This window comes from Aythya ferina (genome assembly GCF_964211825.1).
Source record: "Aythya ferina genome assembly, chromosome: 1".
In the NCBI taxonomy this organism is placed as follows: Eukaryota; Metazoa; Chordata; class Aves; order Anseriformes; family Anatidae; genus Aythya; species Aythya ferina.
In genome coordinates this window covers 204,749,341-204,771,590 of record NC_140296.1, presented here as the reverse complement: position 1 = coordinate 204,771,590, position 22,250 = coordinate 204,749,341, and the positions used below count along the sequence as shown (strand labels likewise).

Below are 22,250 nucleotides of genomic sequence, written 5' to 3'. Positions count from 1 at the left end.
CCATCAGAGACATGCTGGGTACCCGATGGAGTGGCTGATCCTTCCAGCCCCATTGCCACAGCAAGCAGAGGAAAGGGGATGAGTATTTCTGACTGTTGTAGCAGCAGGATTTTGGAGGTGAGCACTTCTTTGGAAATCCTTTAGTGGATTCTTTTAAAAAATATAGGGCCAGGTTTTAAAAAGAGAGAGCCGTATTAGAAAGAATTAGCACATCTTAAATAATAATCATTATTAGTAGTATAAAAATACTAATTACTGTAATTACAAAGAGGGCACGACACCACAGGAGTCACAGATGAGGAGGGTGCTGTATAGATGTGTTACTGGGTTTTCCCTTCCTCCCTGCAGTCTAAAGGCAGCTGCATTGCTTGCACAGCAGGAGGAAAGCACTGCAGATGCACACACATACACACGCACGCCTCTCCTGTGCGTGTGTGTCAAGATCAGAGTGTCAGGTAGAAAATGCTGCCAGAGCCTGGTAGGCAAGAATTGACAAGGGAATCCAGTGTTATCTGGTACTGCTCTCTCCAGAGAGGCTGAAAATCTTTGATAGGTTCACTCCAGGGGAAATAACTTCGGAGGATAAGAGGCATTGATGTGCACCGAGCAAAAGGCAACCCGTGTGCATGCTGGCGCAGCAGTGGGGTTTGAGCTGACATGCATTCCTTTCTTTCTCTTTTTTTTCCTTTTCTCCCTTTCCCCATTTTTTCCCCCTATAGATATATATTTTCTTTTTAAAACAGCCCTGGGTCTCCTGGTGATGGGGAATGTTAAAATGAATGGAGTGGAACCAGCGCCTCGATGGCATGCGAGTAGGGGAAAAGAGGAGCAGGAGAGGGAAGGAAGGAGGGAATGAGGGGGAATGTCAATAGGCAATCTGAAAAGCAAACCTGGGGAACTGTGTGTCTAGTGTGTGAGTGTGTATGTGCTGGTGGAGCCTCCAATGGAGTAAGGGAAATATTTTCATAAATTTCCCCATGCTTGGAAAAAATAGGGCTGCTCATTTGGAAAATCCGCAGCAATAGCCTGGTCCTTTTGTAATTCAGTGGCCCATCCTTGCATCCCCAGGAGTCTGATGCTGTTGGTGGCATGGCACAGCCCACACCCTCTTGGGAGGCTTTTCAGCCTCTTTTATGCCACCCAACCTCTCTGCTGCTGCAAAACCCAAGCCCAATTGCGTGCAGCTCATTGGACTCCTCTCCCACAATGCAGCCCCAAATACATGTCCCCAATTCTGTATTTAGGGTCTGAAGCAGGTCTTCTCCTGGGTCAGATAACAAAATCGTGTTTGGGGGCTTATGCTGGCTTGGTGGGGAGTGTGCTGCCGATATGCAGTTCTCCTCTGGCTGCTTTTATTCTGCTACACTGTGGGAGCTGTTTAGGAAAGCTGGCAGTTGTTTGTGGGTTATTTTGAGTGGGACTTTTCTCAGCTAACTGCAGCTTGCTGAGAGGTAGGCGGTTATGTCTGAGCTGCTTTATCGCCGCGACTTTGCTTTACGGTCGGGAAAGAGGGATGGTTCCTCCTAGAGCACAATTCATCTCTCCCAGCTGGGCTGAATTGTGCCTGGGAAGTTCTTCTTTCTCTCCATTGACTATAAAAGTCGTCTAGACAACTCACTCAGATTTACGCATCCGAACTGACGACACATAAAATTAGACAGATGAAACCCGGCTAGGCATCATTCTCTCCCTTTCGTGCCACAAGGGTTTTTTTTCATCCTGCTCCATCTTTTTCCTCTCCTGTTTGGTAGAAGGCATTGGAGAAAATAATGCCAGTGGGATCCAAATGCCGCATCTCAACTGGGGAAATAACAAAACCTTGGGATGGAGAGGTGGCTCAGTGTGCCATGGTCCTTAAAAGCTGTCATAGACATCCAAAGGAGACCCAGGAAACACCTGCAAACCTTTCATTTTCCTGTTCTCTAGCACCCACACAACTTTCAGCCTGAAAATGGACAAACAAATAGAATAGAGAAAGCAAAGGTAACACTTAGATGTTCAAAGTAGTGAACTCAAAGCAATGTGTGGTCATTTCAGCTGCTCCTCACATTGGCCAAGACTCTAATTTCTCTCAGCTGAAGACATTGCGTTCCCCAAGGCCGTATCTTCTTTTTCTCTGTAGACCTGCCCTGAAAGGCAAGATAGCCTTGTTTAAATCCCTTCAAATCAAATTAAGATGGTCTGTGGATGTCCAGGTATGATCACTTCCCACAGCCAAGGTGAGCAGCCTTGTATGGCTGGGCATGTGTGAGTGCAAAGAGGAGAGAGAACAGCCTTCCTTTGTCAACCTTTTCATTTCTTTAGGATGATCAGAAATGAAAGGTAGAAATTTGTTGAGATCAACCCTCACCAAACTGGTTTTGGTTGTTTCCACTTCATGGGGAGCCTAGGAAGGGTGAGTATTGGTGAAATGTACTTCAAACAATATTTGTGTTGTATTTATTTCATCCACGGAGCTTTAAGATGTCATTTCTTCCCAGGGTCAGTCCCGAGAGCATATCTGCAAATCTATCCGGTATGCACCCATAGCATGCCACCCTATGCACCCATAGGTGGGAATCGCCCCTGTCGAAGAGGACTCTGAGATGGTTAACATCGTGAGGCTCAGGAGACCCAGCCCCGGGGCACAAAGGTGCAGTCAGAGCAGAAACCAATGGCCTGGCTGAAATAATGAATAGGTCATGACTGTCAAAAGTCTGTAAGACACCACTGGGATGGGTGGGCATAACAGGAGATGGCATGCAGTAAGCTGTACCGAGGCAAAGCATCCTCCTTGCAGGGACGGGGAAAAGCATATTCCAGAACAAAATGGTCTGAGATTTTTTAATTAATACTTTATTTTTATTTTTAATGTATATATATATATATATATATGTTATTAAATGTTTGCATAGCATTATTAACATATTAAGTGACATTCTTCAATATGCATTTGTGACCTATTGGCTTTGTTAGACCACCAGCTTTGCACAGGCAGCCAGTACATGCAGAGAGGGGAAAAGAGAATGAGATAAAAGGAGATGCAGACTTCCCTTGGGTATAGAGAGATGTCTCTCCTCTTAGGGGGATCATGGGGATCTGTCCTGACCATTTTGACCTCCCAAGGGGAGCTGAGAGAGACTCAGCCTGGGAAAAGACCTGATTGCCACGGGGACTTTCTGGTGTAGTACAAAGCAGGTATTTACAATGCAGGGAAAAACCATTTTCAGATCTAAAGGGTTCTGCTTTTTTTTTTTTTTTTTTTTTTTAATTTCTTTCTTGTGTGCTCCTTCCTTCTTCCTTCCTTCTTCCCTCCTTCCTTCCTTCCTTCCTTCCTTCCTTCCTTCCTTCCTTCCTTCCTTCCTTCCTTCCTTCCTTCCTTCCTTCCTTCCTTCCTTCCTTCCTTCCTTCCTTCCTTCCTTCTTTCTTTCTTTCTTTCTTTCTTTCTTTCTTTCTTTCTTTCTTTCTTTCTTTCTTTCTTTCTTTCTTTCTTTCTTTCACCCCCAGGCACCAATTCCAATACAGACTAAAGGGGCCATATCTTCATCTCTGTCTTACCTGCTTCCAAGTCTAGGCAGCATCCTCGTCCAGAGCCTGGCAAAATCAGTCCCCAGTGATATTCACGTGTCAAACTCCAGTTCTGCCAAAGCACTGCTGTTTTTCTCAATCCCCAAAGGCTGAAGAAGGCAAATTGTTATTATTATTCAGTGCATTGCAGTAACTCTTAGGAGTGCCAAGCAGAATTACAGTCCCAACCTGCTGGGAAGTGTGCAAACATATCTGCCCTCCACACTCCCTTGCAGTTCACAGTCCAAATGGACAAAACCTGTAATTTGATCTACAGAGGGACTTCATTGGAAGAAGTGTCAGGAATTGCTCTTCCAGTTGACATAATCCAGTGTTTTAAACACAAAGCCGTCTATCTTTTCTGTGCCTCTTCCAGTCTCCTAGAATCTAGCATGATTACTCTGAGTCAGTGTGGTTGATTTATCCCTGTGGAACTCTCATAAAGAAAATGACTGCTCTTCTTAAGGCCAACTGAATGGCCACAGAAAAACTACTAGACATCCCATCAACATTTTTCCTTCTTGTATAAGTACAGAGACATCTTCACTGGGATTATAAAGGGAATTATGACTATTAACAGCTGGGATGAGCATCCAAAAAAGCTGTCTGTTGTTGGAAATTGCCATGGATTTCAGTTCTAATGTAGCCTTGACTTCACCTAGTGATGTTGAGCCCCGAGGACTGTAAGGAAGAATTTAATCATATGGTTTATACAGTGAATTATTTCACTGTCTTTTAAAATGCAGCTGCCTCTGGGCTGGAGCGTGTCAGCTCTGGGTATGCACAAAGCTGCAAGAACAGCTCTACAATGGGAGGTGAAAAACAGTATAGGATTCAAGGGGAAAAACAGAGGAAGGACCAAAATACAGGGCTTAAAATGTTAATTCATCATCCAGCAGCTGGAGCAGGATCCCCTGGCCCTCTGAGTCTGTTCATGAGGTCTCTGCAAGGTAGAAACCTTATCACAAGAACCTGTTAATTTGGCCAATCTGTCAGCAGTATTTCTCAGGGGATGGAGGTATTCTCATGTCAGAGCAGTGGAGCTCCCCAGCAGGAGATAAGGAGTGTTTGCTGTGTGGAGGAGCAGTGGTGCCAGCCCTGCATTGCATGTAAGTGTGTCTCAATTTCCTCTGCATGGCTAAATTGCTGGGATGTGAGTCTCCTGCTGTGGGATATCAGGAGCTGAGACCTGTGGGTTACAGGTAATGCAGCTCCTTTCAGCAAAGCACCTACAGCCTCATAATTTGCAAGGAAGTCATCTGAACGTGCATGAAGCACAACTGGGCCAGCTTGGAAGTCATGTTCCTGTCCCAGGAGATGTCTTCCAGATTTAGAAAAAAAAAATTAGTAAAAAAGAAATCCTGCCTTGCCTTTGGAAAATTATCAAAACCTCAAATATCTTCCTGGATTGACTTCTTAAAACAGTGTGGGTTGAGTTATGTGAAACATTTCCTTCTAGCTATTGCAGAAGGAGGCAGGCTGGAGATGCCTTTCCCAATGTCACCCAGCAAAGCTGAAGCTTCTGACTTCTTCCAGTGCCCAGGAATATCAGAGGTCCTGGATTCCTGTTGCATGTTCAGGAGGCCACATTTCCTCTTTGTATGAGGAAAATCAGGCAATTTGCTGAAAAGCTTTTAGCCTGATGTCAGTTGCCATGTAGAAGATGCAGGATTTGATGCAGCAAAATAGTCAGGCTGTGGTTATTTACAAGCAAACAAGTCCCGGGGAGGGATTTCTCTGACCTTATAAAGTGTGTGGGTGAACTTGCTGGCTCTTTCTCTTTTGGTGGAATTAGCCCCATGCAGTGCTTTGCAGTCCATTTCTTGTGGTCTGCATTTATACATATTTTATTACATAAACATACATTTAAGGTCCCCTTTGAAATTATTTCCTGCCCATATTTAAAACTCCACATCATACTAGGGCAGCAACTGGATAAAAAAATAATTGAAACCATTAAGATCAGCTTTTCTTTCAAAGGAAAAACCCATCATTGCTGGAATGTGTCTTTTTCGAATTACACCATCCCTGGGATGCCTCCACCACTGGTGTGTTTTAATGCCGTAACAAAATTACAACCCATCGAGGTTTTCCAATGAGATGTAATATTACATTTCTGACCACACAGGGCCACAGAGACCCTGCGACACCTGACTTGCTGGCTTCAGCTCAAAGCAGGGCTTACATCCACAGACTGCTTTTGGACATCAATTATGCTCCTACATTTTCCCTAGAATTGCAATTGGATCTGGGACTCTCTGTCTCTGGTTTTCATCTTAGCCAACAGCAGCAGTTATAACCCCTTGCTGCTCCTGATTTGACATGGAAAAGGTAACTTCAAGTTGGTGCTGGATGGAGTGAGGGCTGCATACTGACACTGAGTAAATTTTGGCTGTTAGGTGATTTCTTCTCTCTCTCTTTTTTTTTTTTTTCTTTTCTATTTTTTCTCCTAATTCTTTAAAACACACACACACACACACACACAAAAACAAACAAACAAACAAACAGAAAAAAAAAAACACAAAACAAAAGAAAACAAAACAATTCTGCAGATCATCTGCCTGATCTCAGGCAAGTCAGCATGAGATTTAACATATTTGTGTCTGCATATCCTATGGGTTTAACTGTTGTGATTAAAGATGGGATATAAATAAGTAAATAAATTGTCCAGGCTGATCTTAGATGTGCATATTCCCAAATACGATTTTGAAATGACTAATTATCTTCTGCTGATGGGCAAGCTCCCTGTGCAAATATGGAGTGCATTTATACGGGGCTAAATATCTCCTTTATAGATGGGTTTAATTTTGGTCCAAGCATGGCTTTTCCTTCCTTTTCTAGTTTCCCCCTGAAAAATGCTAAAGTAACATTGCAAAACTATGGACATATCTTAGTGCAGGTCTGCGGCTTGATTATGCCCACACATGCCCTACAGAAATCCCAACCATGCCATTGCAGGCAATGCTGGGACACCCACTCCAGGCCCATCCCCTGGGCAGCACTTTGGAAAGGAGTGCATGTCCCTGTTGACATGCATTTCTAGGACTCCTGACAGCTCTTTGTCCACTGCAGGAGCCTTGGTGGTGTTTTCCCACTGAAGTCCCGGCCTCCAGCCACGCCAAAAATTGCCGCATTCAGCAGCATGAGAGAAATCTTCCCCACTGCTCGCTCCCGGCGCTGCAGTTTGGTTTAATTACAGATGCTTCTGCTCCTTCTAAGCACGGATCCTAATTAGATGTAAGTGGCAAAGAAAGAAACTGTAAGAGCTGCTGCAAGCCACTGCTTGAGAAATATAGCCTGGAATAAAAGAAATTGGGGTCATCACCTGACTACACTTTTTTAATGCCGGTTGTTGATTAGCTTGTGTTTACATGAGCGGCCACAGCTCCTGCCTCCATGGGAGGTTTTCAGCTCCTCATCAACAGCAGGAGGCAGTGAGTGCTGGGCAGCAGGCATCTCTTGATGTATTTATCAATTCATATGTTTTAATTGTCTGAAGGAACTTTGGGGCTCTTGGTAGAGATTAAAAAAATATTGATTATAACACACTCACATGTTATTACAATGATATGGGAGGAAACTGAGGCAAAGCCAGGTGAAGCTATAGTGAGAGCAGAGCTCACATTAAGAAGATGTCTGCTTCAGGTATTGTGTATCGTCCTCAGAATAATGGAGAGACGGTTTTGATGTTCAGCTCAGCCTATTTCCTAGTATGACAATAGGAAAATAATATTGTCTCACCAAGACATGCTCCCCTTCTATAAAACCTGCCTTTTGTGCACATAGGAGCTGTCTCTTCTCTGATCCACTTTCTCAGCACCATGCATGCTAGGACTGATGAACACTTTTCAGGTAGTACCATTCACTGCCAGCTGCATAAGACAAGCAACAGATCTTTTTCTACCTATGGCCCCAAGTACTGCCCCAAAAGTCCTAATAAAGAACCCTCTTTTCCCAGGACAGGGTATACAGCAATGTCTTTACCTCCCACAGTCACATAACTTGGTAGATTTAGAGTTGTGTCCTGGCAACTATGTGCAGAATATGCTCATGAACTTGCTGCCGCCTGAGCATTGAACTAGAGTGAGACATGAGGCCATGCCTAAGCTCCCTTGGTCAGTTGCTTCAGAAGACCATGGATGTAGAATGTCATGTGAGAAAAATTGTCCTTAGTGACCCAAGTAGGACTTATTTTCTCTCTTCGCTTGCATGGACTACAAGCAAATGCAGCTCCTTTTCTCGAAGTGCATAATCCGAGGCATGTCATTGCAGGACATGCTTTAATGTCATGCTTTGGTTACCACCCCCAGCATAACCAAAACAAACAAATAAAAACCAAACAAACACATAGAAGCCATCTGTGATGTTATACTGCTTGAAAACAAGGCTGTGGAAATCATTGCCAAGGACAGTGGGGATGCAAGAAATCTGTAGGGGCTTGAGGCCTAGTTAGGACATTGTAGGCTGGATGAGCAGTTGTCTGGATGGTTAAATATCTTGCTGAGTGTCTGGGCTCAAAGGGTTGCACCCTGCTTGGAAGCTGGTGAAAAGCAGAGCACCAGGGCCCATGCTGTTTAATGCCTTTATCATCAAGGAGATGACGTGCACCAAGATGGAGGGACTGGAGCTAGGAGATATGCCTGCACCACACAGTGGGGCCTGGTGCACAAAGGCTCCACCTGAGCTCTCAGGTCTTCCAGCAGGGTCAGAGGAGTGTAGAAAAGGACCTCTCCAGGCTTCCAGCCCATCCCCTGGTCAAAGCAGGGACAGCTCTGGAGTTAGATCAGGTTGTTGAGGCCCTTGTCCAGTCAAGTGCTGGAAATTTCCAGTGTCAGAGATTCAACAGCCTTGGGGCAACTGTCCTGTGCTTTGCAACTCCATGAAGAATATTTTCTTTACAGATAACTGGAGTTTTCCTTGTTGGAGCTGTCACCATTGTCTCTTCTTCGTTCATTCTGAATCTGTGAGAAGAGTCTGGGGACTGTGACAGGACCCGAGGGAACGGCATGGAGCTGGGACACGGAGGGTCAGGCTGGGGGTTAGGGAAAGGTTCTGCACCCAGAGGTGGTCGGGCACTGGGACAGGCTGCCCAGAGATGTGATCATGGCACTGAGTTCAAGAAGCATTTGGACACCGCTCTCAGACACAGGGTTTGGTTTTGGGTGGTCTTGTGTGGAGCCAGGATTTGGACTCCATGATCCTTGTGGGTGCCTTCCAACATGGGGTATTCTGTGGTTCCCCTATTGGATCCTATTTCCCCTGTAACTTCCCTTTGGGTAGGGGGAGGCAGAAATCAGAAAAGCCAACGCATCTATAATGGTGCTGCTCCGTGGTGTGGATGTATCTCGGGTGACTTGACCAATGTCAGGCAGGACCCCGTGGCAGAACTGAGGGCCGAGGCCTCTTCTCCAAGCCATGGCTAAACAGGCACCATTGCCCAGTGACTTTAACTGAAGTCAACAAGCCTCCGGGGAGGTGGGAGTCCGCCCGACAAGAACAGCTTGCAAGAGGACGGTCTTGATGAGAAACAGAAAATGAGCCAAGCTAACAAAGAATTAATTGCTACTAGCACAAAAAAAAAAAAAAAAAAAAAAAAAGTCTGCTGATTCCTGTAGCTGAGATATTATACTGCCACAGGCACAGGATAAGAATCATTGTTGCATACAGACATGGATGCTGTGTGGGTTTCTATCTATGCGATAGTCATAAGTTTAAAAAATTTATTGATTTTATAATTAAGGAACTCTGCAATACATAAAGTTAAAAGCCATGCAAACATACACAGAGACCACATAAAGATAAACAAACATTTAGATTTAACACAGCATAAGTGCAATAATCACCCATAAATGTAGTAATCACCAACTGTTTAATATAGATCAGTAGCAAACAAAAGAATAGATGGAATGGAAATTATTATTTGTACTAGAGGAGCTGGAGAGGCCACAACCAGAATCCCTACTCTGTTCTGCCAGGCAGCACCCACACACGTAATGAGAGGCAGTCCTTGGTGCAAAGAGCTCCCAAACTAAAACCAGACTTGAGAGGAGCAGGAGTGGAGATAGAAACATGCTCCCATCTCAAGGTCACCAGCCTGCCAGGGCAAAGCTAAGCCCTCCTGATCCATCTCCACTGCACAGCGTGTGAATGAGATTAAAATGGCAGATGGTTTTATTTCAGGCATATAATAAAATTGTCAGAAAAAAAAAAGGAATTTCTTCCTGGGCTGTTTTGGCAATGGTAAAAGTCCTTTTTCAGCCTGTGACCATGGGAGACCTGAGTTTATGAACCACCCAGCAGCAGGTACACTGGTGTGTGTCTCCATCTCTCCTTCGGTGCTTTTCTGCTCTTTAGAAATCATGAAATGTTCACTGAACAGGAACAGTGAACAAGGTGTCCCAGCAAGAAGCCCACATGGTCATTTTTCTCCTGCTACTTCAGTCACAGGGTAGGATTCATCTCATTTAACCAGTGATGTTTACATTTAAAAGACACATCTCAGCCTCCTTTGCTGCTCAGTAGAAAAAAAAAAAAAGTGAAAACTTTTTAGCCTTTTGGGCAATATTCAGACATTTTTTGACAGTCGCTGGGTGTTAGCAAGGGGGACATCTGGAGCAGGGTGCTGCCCAAGGTGGGTGCCAGGAATGATCACCTTGTAGGTGAATGACCCCCACACAAATCTTCTCTCTTCCCAAAGCCAGCAGAAATTTGGAGGGAGCTTTCCCTCCTGACAGGGCAGCAACATGCAGGGCTGCAGGAGGGATGAGGAGTGAGACAGACTCAACCTTGGCCACCACATTTTTTTTGACCCTTCTTGCTGCTGCATGGTGCATTTTCTTTGCAAGACACTGCCTATTGCATCTTTAGCATGATCTTCTGATGAGCCTTTCATGGTTTCTCAAGATCCTTGACAATTAAGTCAGTTAATTTATCACCTTAAATTGCTTCAGAATCTTAAAGCCATAAGAAAAAATAGTATTTTATTTCTCCTGCTGCCCATCCTCCCTGCCTCTGCTCTAGAGAAGGCTGCAATCCTAGGACATGTGGAATATATCGAGCTTCATGTTGTCCAATTACCCCAACCATAGGCAGATTTTTCAGAAATAAAGACAACTCCTGTAACTTTTTAATTAAATGTTAAAAGCCCTTGATTAAAGAGCCATAAATCAGTGAGCAGCCTTTAAATTTCTATAATGTCTTCTGTCCTGGCATGTACCATTTGCAATCACAACCTCATTTGGCTGAAGTGGTAAGAGACATGTACCTCCGAATATTGGCCATCAGCTGCTGGTCCCCTGCTAGGTAAAGGGTAATAGGGAAAGGATGAAGGCAAATCTTAAATCAGGCTAATAAAGATGTACTGGCAGTACATCCCCTGGGTACTAGGGCTTGTGTCCAGAAGGAAACGGTATTTTTAAGGCTGTCCTGGAAAATGCTTACAAATATAACCCTGTTCTGGAAAACCCCCAAAATCTCGTGCCTGGTCTATCAGAGCACGCAACAATGCTATTTGGGCTGGAGTAATGGATGAAGCAGGGATCACCTCTTTCACTGATCCCCTGCTACAGGTGAATTTAATACAATGCCTCAAATTGCAGCAAGGAATTTAATTATTTGGAAATGATGTGAAGGAAGGGAGGGTCAAACCTACTGGATAATTTATTCATTACTAATATTTCCAGTGGCTGTAATTGAGGTGCTCTTTTAATTGTCCAAGCCAATCCAAAAAACAGCTTTTCTAATAATGGCTTCGAAAGTAACTGTCATTCAGCTGTATAAACCTCTATCAAAGCTGGCTTTTGACTGGCTGATGGTATCACCCACTGCCTTGACTTTATTTTAGCTTATTAAAATTGATCCTAAATAAACCTGATATGCCCCAAATTATTTCCCTTAAATTAATTTGAATGCAATTTGTTCTCTGCTAGATATGCTGCCATGTTGAATCTTGCAGTGCAAACACAAGTTTGTTGGGTCACTCTAATTAATTTGATTTTGTATCTCAGCCCTCCTACCCGTCACCAGCACTAAATGGAATTATTTAGAAATAACAGAGATAATGCTGGCAAAATAATATGCCATGACAGGACCAAGGTTTGCTTCTTTGGGAGAAAAAAAAATACGCGACACATTGAGGTGGTTTATTTTTGATTAAATGTTTCTGCTTTGTCTTGGCATTTATCTTTCAGAGACAGCTCCAGATCAGACAAAACGCATCACTCCATTAACATTATCTCTCTGTACATTTGAGTGGGGCTCCCAAGATAACAAAGGGTTACAACATGTGTGGCCAGCTTACACTTCCAGCGGCTTTTATTTCTTCGGTGGGGATTTGCACAAAAGGTGTTAGGAGGTGGGGAGGGACGATGCCAAGTCGCTTGGGTGAGAAGTCAAATGGTTTCAAAGAGATGGAGCTGAGCTATTTAATTCAAGGGCCCTAAAGCAGACATCGGTGCCAGGAGCTGTACAAAACAACTGGGGTTTAAAGAGAGAACATGGGGTCATCTTATTCAAAGGCCCTGGCTGAAGTGCTGAGCAACTTCATGAGGCAAAGACAGCTCTTGCATCCGGAGAGTTGCATCTGGATGGAAAGAGGAATGGGAAAGAAGTAACTGCTGATGATTGGAGACTTGGGAGGAGTATGGGATGAAAAGCCCCCTTAAAAGAGCACATGATGGTTTGGGAGAGTGGTGGAAGATAACCAAAATAATCAGTCATGCCCCTTTTTTTGCTTCAGATGAGTGAGAGAGATCTTCCCAAGAAGCTGTGAGGGAGCAAACCTGAAAGGTGTTTTCTTCCATCTGATGTCCATGGAGCCTCGTTAGCCTGCAGAGCTCATTGCCAGAGAGAGCAGGGAGGTGGAAATCTCAGCATGACTCTGAAAAGAAAGAAACATTGGTGATGGGAACATCTGTAGGAGTGTCATGGAAAGTACGGAGGTGTTCCTCTACAGAGGGAAAACCTCCTGTGTGATGGCCCTAGGCATCCTCAGTGGCCATGGCTGAAGGCTGAATCTCAGTCTTCACAGACCATTATCCTGAGCTGCTTGGCAATTTTTGTACACTCAGAGGTGAAAGGAGGGCGAGAAAAATAGTTTTTTAGAAGAAATAAAGTTATAATTTGCACTCTTGAGATGTTACACCGTCAAGTTATAGAACTGCAAAGGTGTCACAGCTCTTTGAAGCTGCCTTCCAGCAAGGTCCATCTTCACTACAGATAAATTCACTGGGCACAGGATGGCAACAAAGATGATTTTGTATAGGTCCTACCAGTAAATAAAGAGGGGAAGGCAGCTGTCCTGTTTTTAACAATAGGACTTAGAATGGATATATGCTTATATATATTTATTGGAAGCTTTAGGGAAGGACTGGTTGAATGAACCCCACTTCAGCATTAAGATGTGAATGTGGGAGCATTTTACAAGGTGCTGTATGAAGGAACTAATGGCATCATTGTGCCTGTAAATTCAGGGTACCAGGGTGACCACACGCTGGTGATTTAACAGGTGATATCATTCATGGGGGAAATGGCTTTTGCGTCCCCTTCCTGTTTCTCTTTCTTCAGTTGTCTTGCTCCACTCCCCCCCATTTTCTGTCATTTCTCCTTCTGTTCTTCCTTTCTGATACCATGGTGATGAAGCTGACATATAAGAATAGCTATTCTTCACTGGGGTTCCCACAACATCCCTATATCAGCTTATGCTTCTCCCCCTCCCTGTCTCCCACGTTCACTAAGTGGGTATCTCTACGTGTGCTGCCAACCCCACATGCTAAAAAATATGGGCTAATCTCCCTCCTTCTCCTTCCCTCCCGTTTCCATGCAATTGTATAAAAAGTCATGAGTTGAAACAAAAAAAAAAAAAAATCATAAATGCTGGGCTTGCTTTGCTGTCTCTTGTGTATGTGTTTTTATTTTTTTATATTTTTTTTTTTTTTTTCTTTTAGCCTGGTGTGCAAAAACACAAACCTTTCACAACCGCGCTGTCCATCCACGCCTACCTCTGGTTTTGGGGCAGTTTCAGCCACATTTGACAGCCAGCCAGATGATCTTCTTCCGAAAAGTTTTGTGGAAGTAGGTGTCTGGGTAGCTATTCTTTGAGCGAGGAAAATGCCAAAGCTACGTAGGAAAGCAGCTTTATAAATACCCCTAGTTCAGAAGTAGCTTCGATTGACATCAGCAATTAGCGGCGAGGTTCGGGAGGCTGGAAAGTAGGTGTCACACTTCCTTTCCCTGCTCTCTGTCTGAAATGCCCTTCCAGATTTATCACCACCTGCAAGACGTGGGCAGTTCTGGGTCTTCCTGGGGCAATCTTTGTGCATCTGACCCGGCTCCTGTCCCTTCTCCCGTGTTCGTGGTACCCACGGGAGCATCTTCTCCCTGACCCCCTGAGAACCCAGCGACCAACATCACAGAGAAGCAGCATCAGAGCAGCCAGCCCAACCCGGGTTCTCAGATCTGAAATTAAAGCCTTAATCTCTGGATTTGGCCCTTCCCCTCATTAGCCTGTCCTGTTTTCCTTTGGATTTCCTCTGATCTGAGTGCTGTATCTCCCTGGCTGGATCCAGCAGCCCCTCTCACATCGTGTGCCACACATGTTGGCATCCAGTCTCCTGCTCTCTCCTTCCAGGTACTCTCCAGCTCCTCTTACATTGCTCGCTTTCCTCCACCTCTTTTATCCATTTCTTCACCTCATCCCTCCACCTCCAACACCTTCTCACTCCTTATCCCTCCCCGATTCTCTCCAGCCCTCTGGAACAGGCATTGATTGCTCTTCTCTCTTGCATTGTCCTCCAAAATAAAGAAAAAAAAACATGATTTTGTCTGACTGCTTCTTGTAGCACTCCACCTGCCTACTCCCATAGCATTCCCTTCACTCGTCTCCTGCAGCTTGAAGTAGCCCTTCTCATGTGCCCCCCTCATTTAATTCGACAGCCCCAGCCTGTGTTTTATATTCTCCTTATCATTATGGCCTGACTGCTCCCCTGGCTCTCATTTCACCCTGCCTCTGTCCATCTGCCCCTCTTCTGTGGCCATTCCCCTTCTGTTTTCTTTGGACAAATGACAGCCTGGGTGTGACCGGCGGCGATAATGGTCGACAAATATTTGAAGGGAGAGGAAGAAAAATTGTTCCTGAGGGAGTTTTGAGGGGGAGAGCAGGGGGAGGGTGGAGGGATGGCTCCTGAGTCAGTGGGGGGAGGCTGGGACAGGGAGAGGGTGGATGGGATGGGAAAATGGTGCAGATGATGCTGTCACCCTGCATACATCATAAATCCAGTCTGGGTGGATAGGGAACATGGGAATGAGAATTTTTCTTATCCCAGAGTCTGCCTGGAAAGGATGGGCTCTACCTGCACTGGAAATGTAGAGATGGGGAGGGATGAACGTGAGCAGAGGAACTCTGGAATAACTCTGGAAAGCTCCTTGTAGCTCACCTGGTGACCTGGCGCATTAATCCAGATGATATCTTATATATCTCAGATGACATGAGATAGCTGGTGTAGATGTTATTCACAGAAATACCCTACTAAAGAAATCCACCCCCAAAAGCACACCTGCAAGGGCTGGTGGGGAAGCGAAGGGACTGGACAGAAGTCATGCAGCAAACCAGTGGTCTCAAATTTGAGACCCCAGGGGTCTCAAATAAAACAGTGCACAAGCCCCATGTCACCAAAGACATGCTTGGCCAATGAAAAATAGAAGAAGGGTTGGATGGATCCTCTCAAGGGCTTTTTTCTCCACCTGTCATTGGAAATTGGATGCAAAGTGGCTTGGACCAAAGGGCAAGGCAGTGGCTGGTGGCCAAATGGCAAACCCCTGCTTTTCTTGGTAAGCCTCTCCGTATCCTTAATGTTTTTTCATAGTGTTTTTGTCTCATTTTGTATCAGCATCACCCTTCCTGAGGCTGGTAAAACTGCTGCAAAGCTGATAGCATGACAACCCCGACAGCCAGCACCCAGACTGGGAACTGCCTTTCGGGGCAGAGCTGATCCCATCCCTTCCTGGGGTGTCAGGAATGCTAATGCACAGCATTAAAACAACTCCCAATTAATTTTTCCACCTTCCAAAACATGATAAAGACATCCTTTGTCAGCAGCAGGGGCAGTGACAGCCACACGGAGAGCCCAATTCTTTCAGGTGTCAGCAGAGCAGGGGAAGCTACTCAAACCTCCAACGCCTGAAAGACTGCAGGGCAGGGAGAGCGGTGAAAAAACACCCGGAGGAAGAAGCTCTGCAGCCAGCAGCCCCCTCCCTGGGCTTTTTTTGGGGAAGATTTCGCCCTGCTGCGGGGATGTGCAGGGCTGCCACGAAGCGCGGCCGCTGCAGGTGGCGCTGCAATGTAGGGATTGTGCTCGGCACGAGCCCCGAACAGAGCAAGCGGCTCCTTGAGCAACTCAAACTCCGGGCTGCTTGAACAAACTTGTGAAATGGTGGGGGGGACACCAAATAAACTTCTTGCATAACCCTCTTCTTCCTTTCTTTTCTTTCCTTTCCTTTTTTTTTTTTTTTTTCTATTTTTTTCTTTCTTTTTCTTTTTCTTTTTCTTTTTCTTTTTCTTTTTCTTTTTCTTTTTCTTTTTCTTTTTCTTTTTCTTTTTCTTTTTCTTTTTCTTTTTCTTTTTCTTTTTCTTTTTCTTTTTCTTTTTCTTTTTTTCTTCTTCTTTTTCTTCTTCTTCTTTTTTTTTTTCCTTTTTATTTTTCCTTTTTCTTCATTCCCCTTCCCCTTCTCTTTCCCCTTTCCCTTTCCCTTTCCCTTTCCCTTTCCCTTTCCCTTTCCCTTTCCCTTTCCCTTTCCCTTTCCCTTTCCCTTTCCCTTTCCCTTTCCCTTTCCCTTTCCCTTTCCCTTTCCCTTTCCCTTTCCCTTTCCCTTTCCCTTTCCCTTTCCCTTTCCCTTGCTCTGTCACTGGGGGCAGTTGAGTCTTAAAGCATGTGGCTGTACACCCACAATAAAAATAGATGTTTTCTGTGATCTGAGGCATTGGGTGTTGTTGGAAATGATCCCTCGGGTAACAAGGCATGAAATGAAAGGGGGCTGTGCTATTTGCCACCGTGCTGCTTGCTGGTGGAGGGCCGCAGTGATGCTGGTAGCATCTGGGACATTGTGAGAAATGGGGGACCAAAGGGTGTTTGGGGACAGCAGCTGGGGGAAGCGGGTCACTGCAGCTGGGCTGCATGAAAGCAACTTGCTTTTGGCTCTTCCCAGATGATGCTGAGGGCAGCCTTGAAGCTGTCTGGTGCTGAGCCCAGCTGAGTTTTCACCCAATGAGGGTGCCCAGCTCCTGTCCAGAGACACCCATGATCTCTGCCATCACTGCAGCCCTGGGTGAAATATCCCATTGATGACAGTGCGGTGAGCCTGAGCCCCCCTTCTCCCTGGGTCCTTTTTCTGCAGCTACTCACAATTTTTGTGGAGGGGACATTTGGGTTTTCCAGCCCTAGCCCTCCTCCAGCTCCTAGTTCACAGAGAGGCCTATAAATAAAGTCTCATTTGTCACTCTTGCGTGAACCCAGGGATATATCGATTCATGTCATTGTCTTAAGAAGCGGAAAGAGTTTGTATTAATTTCTTCCTCCCCACCAGATAGCGGGAAGTAATCCCGGCGTATCCAGATTATCCCTTTTCAGTGGAACAGCCCGGTTTTAAATGCAAGACCAATTTTTCCCGAGATTTTCATATGTTTTATTAAATGGAGCTGCAAGCCAGACTGGACATTAAATAATACTGTACTGCTCACAACAACAGTGATCTTTAGAGGTTACTAACCTGCCATTGTATCTTTCAGATTTCCGTCTCGCTCTTCCGTTGTCATTTTGCTGTGTTATTACTCTTCAGGCTTCACATAGCATTCATTTCTCTGAATGAAAACAAATGACTCCTTGCGAGAGGCAGGAGATAAAGAATAATAAATACATTTTATGCACCACCTTAAAAAAAGGGCTCTGAATCCCCATCCATCCATCAGGAAATGTAAACCAGAGCTCAGGCAAAACACACACGCGCACACAGGCACGCGCCAGGGAGATAAAACTTGTTTTAAGGAAAACATGACATTGTTTAAAAATAAATATCTCGGAGGATGCAAATAGACAGCCCCCGGCCCCCGTGTTTTGTGGCATAAATTTGAGATAATTAAAAATACAAAGCTTGGATTAATCCTTGCTTTCTGTGAATGGCAGAAGCCGTGGGGAAGAGGGGGAGCCCTGCTGTGCTTGGTGCTGTACAATGTACCTCCGAGGGGCAAGCCCTGCCTCTGAGCACGGAGCCGCTGGCTACAAGCACTGAGACCCCCTTCACCACCATCGTGCCTAGGGTTTGGAGGAGCAGCAGGAGCACCCCTAGGATTTTCCCCTCCCTATGTTGATGTGAGCATGGCCAACAGCCCTACAAGCAGAGGAAGGCTCCCTGTTTGGGTCCCCCTTTGCTCGCTCTCTTTGCTGCCCATCATCACAGCTTCTGGGCACACCCCAGAGCATCTCTTCCCTTCCCAAAAGCTTTTCTCTGCTTTGCTTTTGGTTGGAGGGGAGCCCAGCTACTACCTCCAGAGCAGGGTCTGCTCCATGGGGCAGTCAGGCCAGCAGCCGGCTGGACACAAAACTCCATCGCTACGCACTAACAGCCTGCAAAAAAATAATAAATAAAATAAAAAATAAAAAAATACTATTATTTCTCCGGCTGCCAGGAATTAAGCGAAGACCCGGTGAGCAGAGCAGCCTGCAGCCTCTCTCTAGGATTACTGCTCACCCAAGCTGCGGGATTGATCTTCCTCTGAGCCTCCCCACGCCCGCTCTGAGGGGCTCCCCTCCTCGTTTTGTCCTAGCCGGAGGAGAGCAGCGGGGCACGGGGTGGGGAAGGAGGAGAGATGAGGATGCCAACCAGAGCCGAGATGCCTGGAAGGGTTTTTCTGGGGATGAAGGAGCCAGCAAGACGCCTTTGATTATTCCCTGAGATTATTTTTTTTCTCTCTCCCTCTTTTTTTTTTTTTCTTTTTTTTTTTTTTTTTGGGCAGAGACATTTCCCAATTAGCCCAATCAGGCTCGGAGATCCTAGGTGTCAGTAGTGAGTAGGGAGCGAGGGAAGGCACCGGGAGGAATCGAGGCAGCAGCCCCGAGTTGCTGCCGTGGGAGAGCGGCGGCGGCGCTCGCAGCCCCCGGGCGCGCTCGGAGGCGGCGGCCCCGCTCCTGTCCCCATCCCCGTCCCCGTCCCCGTCCCCGTCCCCATCCCCTGCAAACTCCGGGACGAGGAAAAGCAGCTTCGGGTCCCCCTCCGGCGACAACCTTCGCCCCCTCCGCTTTCTCCCCTCTCTCAGAGGTGGGTGGGCTTGGGGAAAGGAGGAGCAACTGGCCACTCTCTGCAAAAAAAAAAAAAGAAAAAAAAAAAAGAGAGAGAAACGTAAAAGGATTTTTATTCCCGATTTTATTTATTTATTAATAATAATAATTATTATTATTATCCCTCCCGGGCGTGCTGGGTTGGTGCTTCCACACCTCTCCCACTATTTTTTTGGGGGGTGGGGGGGTGGGAAAAGAGGGGTGTGTGCGCGTTTGCAAAAGAGCCTGGGTGTCAAAGCCCGCTCGGCAGCCACCATTGGCGAGGAGGAAGGGCTGGCTGGGGAGGAAGGGCTGGCGAGACAGCCGCAGTGCGAGCCCTCCCCGGCGGGCAGGAGGCGGCCGCGGAGCCGGGCATGGCCCCGGAGCGCATCCCCCGCTCGGCTCCTGGGTCCCCCCCTCCGTGCTCGATTTAGAGGCTGGGGAGGGGAAGGGGGGGGGAAGGAAGGGAAGGAAGGGCCGGGGGAGGGTGGGAGGGGGTGATTTGGGGAAGGAGGAGGGGGTGAGGGGGGGGGGAGTGAGAAGTGGAGCTGCGGGTTTTTTTCTTCTCTCTCCCCCCCCCTTTCTCCATACACCCCCCCCCCCGTGCTCTGGGCGAGCCAGACGCGGTTTGCCCAGTGCAGGGAGAGGGGCTCTCCGCGTTCCGCCTCCGTGGAGTATTTGGGATTGGAGAGAGAGAGAGAGAGAGACACACGCACACGCACACACACACACACACACACAGACCATCTGCAGTGTCAATGCGGCGCCTGCTCTGAAGACTGAAGTGGGGGGAAAGGAGAGGAAAAAAAAAATAATTATATATATATATTTGAAATAATAATAATAATAAACCCACCCAAAGCAAGCCAGGAGCTTTCCCAGGTAAGGAACATTCCCCCCCCCCCACCCCCAACTCACCTCGCCCTGCTCGGGAAGCGGGGAGCGGAGGGAGGATGCCCCGGAGGATGCCCCGGGAGGGCCGGCGGGGCTGCAGCGGTACCTGCCCTGCACACCTGGGCAAGGATCCCAGGAGGAGTCCCCCCCCCCGGTGCTTTTTCCACCCCCCCGGGTCGTGGGGAGGGGGTCGGGGCTGTCGGGCAGGGACCCGCAGAGCCAGGGGGGCTCGGGCACGGCCCCTCCGCTGCTCCCTGCTCGGGAGGATGCTCGGGGGGGGTGGCAGCGGGGAGCCCCCGTGTCCCCCACCCTCCACATCCCCATCGAGGGGGTGGTGGTGGAAGCGTTGTCCGCGTGCCCCCCCCTCCCCAAAACCCAGATATTTTGGTCCCCGGTGGCTTTTTCCCCAGGCACAAAGCTCAACTTTTCTCCCCTGAGGAAGCGGCTTCTGCGCTGCAACCTGTCCCTAATCACCCCCCCCCCGGACACCCCGACCCTCCCGGGGGGGTTATTCCCCTCCCTCGGTGCCCCAGTGCCTCCCCCGGGCTGGAGGCATTCGCAAACTTTTCCTGCTCCCGATGAGGTTGCAGCTGGACGGGGCTGGAGGCAGAGCCCTTTTCCCAGGGAGGATGGGACCCCCCCTCAAAAAAAAAGACTGACCGATGGACGGGGGGGGGACAGAAGGGCCACCCCCGTCGGGGAACACCGTGTAGGGAAGGGGGAGACCCCCGTGGTTCCTCTTCCCGCAAGGTGCCGGGGAGTTGGGCTGCCGAAATCCCGGCTGCGGAGTCAGCGCTGTAAAAACCTCCCTCCCTCCTTCCCTCCGTGTGTGTGTGTGTGTGTGTGTGTGCTGCAACCGAAACCTGCCTATTGATGCTCCGCGTTTATCAGACATATGCCCCTAAATTATGCAGACAGGGAGAAGTGATCTAAACACCGAGCCGCACATGGTTTCGGTGGAAATATAATACTCCGGCAGCAGATGAGTTCCTCCCAGATAAACAAACCCACTTGCTCAGCCCCAGCAGGGCTGAGCGCTGTTTGGGTTTGGAGTGGCTGCATGTGGCTGCTGCATCCCCAGCCCAGAGGAAACCTGCCTGCTGGAGCCCCATCTGCTCCCCGCTCTGGGAAAGGGAAGGCAGCCCTCGCCTTGCTGGATTCGGGTGTAGGACCCTCACGACTCGCTTTGGGAAGAAGGGACCAGGTGGGAAGCGTGTGGCCGCGCTCCTCTCCCTTCAACTTCCACCCCGCGTCTGGCTCCGCTTCGCCCTGCAGCCTCGCCGCCGGGCAGCCAGCGGCAGCCGTGCCACGGAGCTGGCTGCAAACGCACCTGGGTCTTTCGTGGCTTCCCTCCGGCACCTGGGATGTGAGGTTTTGGGGAGGAAAACGGTGCTCGGGTCAGGGGGGAGAGCGATGCCGGGAGGGAGGTTTGCACCGGGACCCCCAGGATGCTCTTACTGCAGGGGAACAATGATGGTGTCGGGGGAATTTTTTGCAGCCGATGCGACTGCTTGCAGCCTGCTGGGGACTTATCTGGAGCGTGCACCAGCCCTGCACAAATATTTTGGAAGGCATAAGGCGTGCTAACTTATTTTCTTTATCTGTCCTCCGTTTCACCTGGGTCTTGTTTAGGGAAGCTGCTTAAATCCGCGAGCGGGTGGGACCGGTGGAGCGTGGGGTCTCTGTGATTTTAATTACAGCGTGTGCCTCCCAGTGTGAGATTAGGTGCTTCCTCCCCCTGGCTAAGCCACTGTCTTAAGGTCTCAGGGACGCGAGCCGCGTTTCGTTTGTGCTTTGATTGCCTCGGGAAGCATTTGTGTGTTTGTTTGTGTGCGGGACCCTTCGCCGGAGCTGGGCTTCAAGCGGTGCAACAGATGTGTGCCTGCTTTCCGAGCGCAGCCAGGTTGAAATACGCAACCCCAGCCCCTCCACGAACGCCTGGGATTTTCTTCCCTCCTCTGCCCAGACCCATCCTCTCGGGGGGTGTCTCCTTTCCTAAAGGACCAGTCCGAGGCTTTTCCTTTCCATCCCATCTTAAATGCGCGGCGCTCGGTGATATCCGTAAGATGCAAAATAAATGACAGCCACCCGCTCTGAGCATTGTTTATGTCCAAGACGGGTGTTTTAAAATACAGGCTGACGATCAATCACGCTGCTGTCGGGGAGCTTTTGCTCGCTTGAAGCTTTTTGCTTCAGCCTTGCAGGCGCTGAAGACTGTTGTTAAGTCTGTTCAGCCTGCCTGGCTAGCGGAGGGATGAGTGCTATCGCAAATCCTAGGAGAGAAGCTGAACTTCTCCACCGGGAGAGGAAATATTCGAGCTTTCCCTCATGCTTTTACCTGCCAGCACTCGCGGTGAGCCTGGTGCTAGGCAGCCTTGTAGATGTGGCCAAGGGAAGGGCTCCGCTCAGCACCAGCGCTGCTGAGACCTGCCGGGGGGGAGCCAGGAGCCGGCTCCGGCAGCCAGATCCCGGGAGGGGGCAGCGAGGAGGGGAGGAGGGATGCCG

The 22,250-nt window shown here is 47.9% G+C and overlaps 1 protein-coding gene across 3 annotated transcripts in view; it reads left to right on the top strand.

Annotated features, from left to right (window-relative positions):
* The first annotated feature begins 19,497 nt into the window (after positions 1–19,497).
* The window catches only part of PLXNA4 (plexin A4), a 407,281-nt gene continuing 404,528 nt past the window's right edge, over positions 19,498–22,250 (top strand). For 2 of the 3 annotated variants that reach the window (XM_084518707.1, XM_084518709.1), the window contains exon 1: positions 19,498–19,733. The gene's annotated coding sequence lies outside the window, so the exon portion shown is untranslated. Of the gene's footprint in view, positions 19,734–20,812; positions 20,950–22,250 lie in introns of those variants that run through there. The other variant, XM_084518708.1, reaches the window with a different exon arrangement.